This window comes from Rattus norvegicus, chromosome 14, assembly GCF_036323735.1.
Source record: "Rattus norvegicus strain BN/NHsdMcwi chromosome 14, GRCr8, whole genome shotgun sequence".
In the NCBI taxonomy this organism is placed as follows: Eukaryota; Metazoa; Chordata; class Mammalia; order Rodentia; family Muridae; genus Rattus; species Rattus norvegicus.
Window position 1 is genome coordinate 93693531 of NC_086032.1, and position 6334 is coordinate 93699864.

Sequence of the window (6334 nt, forward strand, 5' to 3'; positions counted from 1 at the left end):
GGACATCGGGAAAAGAGAAAGCCAAACAGAGACAGTAAAGTAAAATATATACAGTTAATTGTAAAAGCAAAATAATAAAAATATTTTGGTTTGTGTGATAGTGCAGGCCTGCATCCCTAGCACATCAAAGGCTCCAGAAAGTGGATCAGCACAAGTAAGAGGGCAGCTTTATCGTCCACAGAGTGAGTACAAGAATAGTCAGACATACAAAGCAATACTTACTTTCAAATATGGAAGATTTATTACATGTTGGATATCATGCACCAGATTAAATATCTTAAAAGACTCTCCATTGCATATAATCAAAAGTTAAAAATAATTATTAATTTTAAATTCTAATGCTATTATCAATTAAATATTCAGCTATAAAATATTATCTCTTTTTAATTTTAATTTTTTTTTCATGGAGATTTGTTATGTCCAGTTTATTCCTAATTATTTTTTTCTTAGCATAATGTTCATTAATTATTGTGCAAGATCCTATTCTTTCTAGGCAAAGAAACATCTCTATGTTTGAAAATACCAAATCCTAATATTTTGTTATTATCTATTATTTTTATTTTATTATTTATAATGCATTTCAAAATGACATTTTATATACATGTGTACTATATTTTCAGCATAACCCCTTTCATCTTCCCTTGCTTCTGTCCACATACTCATTTGTTCCTCCCTTCCAACAATAATTTTTATTTCATATTAAATAAAGATTCTGTGTATGAGAGAAAACACACTATAGTTGTCTGCCTGAGTATGTCTTATTTTATATAATATACCCTCCACTTCTATGCTTTTCCTGAAAATGACAGACTTTCATTCTCCTCATGGTTAGATAATACTGTACTGTATTTGTTTATACCACATATTCCTCACCCAATCAGCCCTTTATGTTGTCAGCAGTGACAATTTAAGTATTGTCTAAATCTTGGCTTTTCTAAAAGTTGACACAATGGTCATACAAGAGAAGTTAACTTCTCAGACCCTACGATCATCTCGTTGGATAAAGACACAGAATTGGGGTTGCTGGATTACAGAGTGACTCTATTTTCAATTTTTAAAGAACACCCATTGAATTTTCTACGGCAGCTGCCCCACTTTTGACTTGTATCAGCAGTGTACACAGATTTCAACATGCGCACATACTTTGAACCACATTCTTTTATGTTTTTTTTAAATATCTTTGTGTCATCATTTTGTCTTGAATTACCTTGTTGATATTGATATTAAGTATATCTCAGATACCTGTCAACTCATCATGTCTTCTTTAGGGAAATGTCTGTTCAAGTTCATACATGCTGTCATTTTCTCTCCATTAATTGTTTATATTGCTGATCAGAATTTCTTTTTAGTTTCATTCCACTTATCTCCACCAATATTTCTTCTAACAGATAGCTGATGTCCAAAATATATAATGAATTCAAGACGTTTGACATTAACCAACCAAATATATCAAGTATGAACTGGGGTACAGAGCTAAACAGAATCCTTCACAGAGGGATCTCTAATGGCCAAGAACACATAAAAGAAAGATTCGATGTTTTCTTTTTTTCCATTAGGGAAAGGCAAATCAAAACAATGCTGAGACTCTATTTTATACCCATCAGAATGGCTAAGATCAAAACTCAAGGGATAGCCCATGCTGGCAAGGATGTGGAGCACGGGAACAATCTTCTATTTCTGATAGAATATCAATTTGGTGGCTTCTCAGAAATCTGGGACTAGTTCTACCTCACAACCTAGCTATACTACTCCTGGCATATACCCAAAAGATGTTCCACCATTCTCCCAGGAGTCTATGTCCATAGCAGCTTTCTTTGCATTAGCCAGAAACTGGAAACAACTTAGAGGTCCTTCAGCTGAAGAATGGATAGAGAAAATGTGGTTCATTTACACAATGAAATACTATCCCGTTATTAAAAACAAGGTCACTGTGAATTTTCAGGAAAAATGGATCAGAATAGAAAACATCATCCTGATTGAGGTAACCCAGTCCGAAAAAATATGAATAGTATTTATTCACTTATAACGATATTAGCTATAATGTAGGTGTTTATCCTTTATTTTATTTTCTCTAAATACTCATATGTATATTATAAGATTGGCATCTAATTTCACTTTTCACATGGATTGTTATATGTTGTGAATATTTATAATTTTGATATACCTTCATATCTATTTTCAATGCTAATTGAACTTTCTTGTGCTAGACGTAGATTTCTGCCGACATTGGCATGACTTTCAATCCTCTACTTCCTCCTACTTCTCAGTGTAACAGGTTCAGATATCTGCTCTGAATATGCAGCCCCTAAAGACACCAACTCAAAGGATAGTTCTATGTCTCACTCGTCGTACCACACATAAACTATTCGGTGATGTCAAAATTTCAAAATCTCAGCTCTACCATTATACCTTCAAACAACACATATAACTATGTCTGGAAGCAAAAATGCACGGTGAGATCTTGGGTCATGAACCAAAACACACCTGTGCTTCTCCCTACTTGCTTACTAGCTGCACGCTTAGTTCTGGTTTTACTATTATTACTACCATCATCATCACCACCATAAATATTAATAGTAGGAATAGTAGTAGTAGTAGTAATAGTAGTAGTAGTAGTAGTAGTAATAGTAGTAGTAGTAGTAATAGTAGTAGTAGTAGTAGTAGTAATAGTAGTAGTAGTAGTAATAGTAGTAGTAGTAGTAGTAATAGTAGTAGTAGTAATAGTAGTAGTAGTAGTAATAGTAGTAATAGTAGTAGTAGTAGTAGTAGTAGTAGTAGTAGTAGCAGCAGCAGCCACACCAGCAGCAGCACTAGTAGCAATCTTCTCTCACAGAATATATCCCAATCCCAGCCTCCCCTTCCTCTACCACTCTCCACCTATTTTCCTCCTCAGATCAACTGTTCCCGCATTTCCATTCAGAAACAATCAGGGCTTCCAGGTATAGCAACCTAGCATAGCATATGAATATGCATTAAGACTAGGCATAAACCCTCAAATCAAGGCAGTCTAATAGGAGGAAAAGTGTTACAGAGTGAACCAAATATTCAGGGACAACCCCTCTTCCACTGTTACAAGTTCTACAAACACACCAAGAATATATGCAAAAGACCTAGAAAAGACCAATATGGTTTCCTTGATTGCCACCATCAGTCTCTTTGAGCCCCAATGAAACTTGCTTAGTTTGTTCTATGGGTTATGCTCTTCTGGCGCAAGAAACATCTTTTGATTTTTGACTTCTTCTTTTGGCAAGAAACATCTGAAAAACTCACTATTTCAGAATTAGTAAATCAGATTCTAGGTGTAGAATATTTACTAAACATTCTGCCATACTACCTGATACTATGTGGAAAGGCATGCACTCATGGCATGCCAACAGATATTGGGCTATTACTTAGAAATAGAAGGCAATCCTCAAGAGGCATATGGTACACATCCATAGAAAGTCCTCCTGAAGCTACTTTGGGGACATCATAGCATTATAGACTCTTGCTAACATCAAATTATAACAAACCACACTACTGGTTTTCCCAGCTTTATTTTCTGAAGAGTATCATTTCTCAATTTTATAGTTGTATAAAACTGTTGGAGTTCGTATGTTGCTTATGGCTGGATGCATTTTTCAATATTTACTTCACTGGTAGGCATATGTGTTTTTAATATGGTGGCATTACATGTTTCTTACAACAGTGTTAATTACATTTGTTTATTGAGATACATATTTTCCCATTTTAATTAGTACTTTGAGTATTTCTTTTTTTACTGGTTAGTTCGTTTATTTACATTTCAAATGTTATCCCCCTTCCAGATTTCCCCTCTGAAAATCCCTCATCCAACCCTCCTCTCCCTGCCTCCACAAGGGTGCTCCCCCACCCACACACCAACTCTCTCCTCACAGTCATAGCATTTCCCAATGCTGGGGCATCAAGCTTTCACAGGACCAAGGGTCTCGCCTTCCATCAATGACAGACAAGGCCATCCTCTGCTACATATGCAGTTGAAGCCATGGGTCGCTCCATATGTGTTGTTTCGTTGCTGGTTTAGTCCCAGGGAGCTCATGGGTGGGGGTGGGGGGGGCTGGTTGGTTGATAATATCGTTTTTCCTATGGATTTGCAAATCCCTTCAACTCCTTCAGATTTCCCCTAACTCTTCCATTGGCATTCCCTGTCTCAGTCTGATGATTGTCTGCAAGCACCCACACCTGTATTAGTAAGGTTCTGGCCAAGCCTCTCAGTACATATACATATACATATACATACAAACATACACACATATATACATACATAGTATATGTATATATAGTGTATGTATATATAGTGTATGTATTTATATGTGTGTGTTAATATATGTCTTTAAATGTATAAAAAAAGATAATATTTTATTTGTTTTTATTATCTTTAGTATTGTTCAATCATACTTCATTATCTGTATTGTAAAAAAATATTACCTTTAGCAAACATTTTTTTCAAATGTTTTATTCTTTCTTTAAAGATTTTTGTATTTATTTTAGGTGAATGTGTCTGGGTATACGGATGTGTACCACGTGTGTGCAGTATCCTTGGATTCCAGAAGAGGGAGATAGATCACATTAAAGTAAATTAGCAGGAAGTTTTCATCTGCCTGATATGGGTGCTAGGAACCAGGTTGGGTCTTGTGGAACAGTAGCAAGTGATCTTTACCACTGAGCCATCACATTACCTGTAGCTACTTTTATTGTTTTACTATGTTTTCCTGTTGCAAAAGCCATTCATTTTTTCTGTGCACTTGGATTTTAATTAACAATGTCTTTACTTTAAATATGATTAATTACTCTTTTAACATATTCTGAAATATGTGATATTGCTACAAAACTGAGTTTTGTAACTGCTGCAGCTTTTTGTGTTTATTTGTATTTCCATATTGATATTGTATATGCTTGCTTCTTTTTGCAAATAAATAAGCCATATAGTTGAACTGGAATTTGAAAAAAACATTGAAAATGTTAATAACATATGTTGTTTCCCAATATTTTAAAATCCTTTAGGATGTACATAGTTGGAAACTGGAAATTAATGACCCTAAATTTCTAAGAAATTTTTAAGTGCTTGAGTAGGTGAGGAAGGAAAGCATTTTGACCTATGATAAATTCCTCTGCCAGTTAATTCAAGTTTATACTTGTCCTAAAATGTTTCGCTAATGGAAGGTGATTCTAAAGGCTATGCTCCCTGAATTGGATGAGAAAGAAATACCTTCAGAGCCAAGTAGAGCACGAATTTTCAATCTCATATTCTCTGAGTTAGTCACACAATTTCCACACCTGTCATCTAAATTTGCTTAGGAACTTCAGAAGAATAGGTAATTCTGATTTTGTTATTCTCCACTTAAATTGAGACATTAGGGATAGAATGTTAAAGCTGTAGAACCACATAGAACATGGAAACAAGTTGAATCCAAATGACTAATGCTAAATTATTAAAATAAGTATAAATCATCAAGTTTAAGTACTTTAACTAGATTGCAATATTCAGCATCATGAATTATGATTCATTGCTCATTGTCTGAGTATATGAGATTTATACAAACTCTCTCTTTCCAACAGAGCTTTATATCTCCTTCCTATGTACTATCGATTTTTGACCACTAGTGGTGCAGGTGTGAAGGAACTCAGGTAGCTTTGGCAAATTCCATGTTTTCTCTTTCCTGCATATGGGCATCACAAGGGAATTTTTTGCTACACTTTCACTTGTCTTCTACTTCTCTGGAATTTTAAGCAGAGAAGTCAAGAAAAACTATAAACTCATCAAGTATTCTGGTTTCTAAGATTTCTCTGTTCTCACACTTTGTCTAAAACTAATTCATACAAAGTGTTATTCAATATCCCCTCATGCCTACCTCATGTCTCCTTAAATATTTAATGTTTTTAGTTCATCTTTGTGGTGCTTTGAGTGAGAAGAAGACTGTCATTATGCACATTATTCAACATTTTGTTGTTTAGTTCATTGTATCAAGGGAAACTATTTTTCCAGCTTTCTACATTCTAGTTCATTATCAAAATAAATCTTAAAATCAAAAATAGATGCCAGGAAGTGACTGATTCATATATGAAACCTCTAACACATAGAAGCCATAGGCTTCCAAACATTTCCCAGTACTCAGATATTCTACCCTATGTAAAGAAAAAAATCATCTTTGATTAATACAATTTAAAAAGCAAATATCTAGTAATTCCTTTAAAGTTTTTTTTCTGTGATATTCTGATGCACCCTATTTTGTTTTTCTATATTATTTTGTTTATCCACTGTATGAACATACAAATATTCTTGCTTTTTATTATTGAGGTATGATTTCCTGGCTGG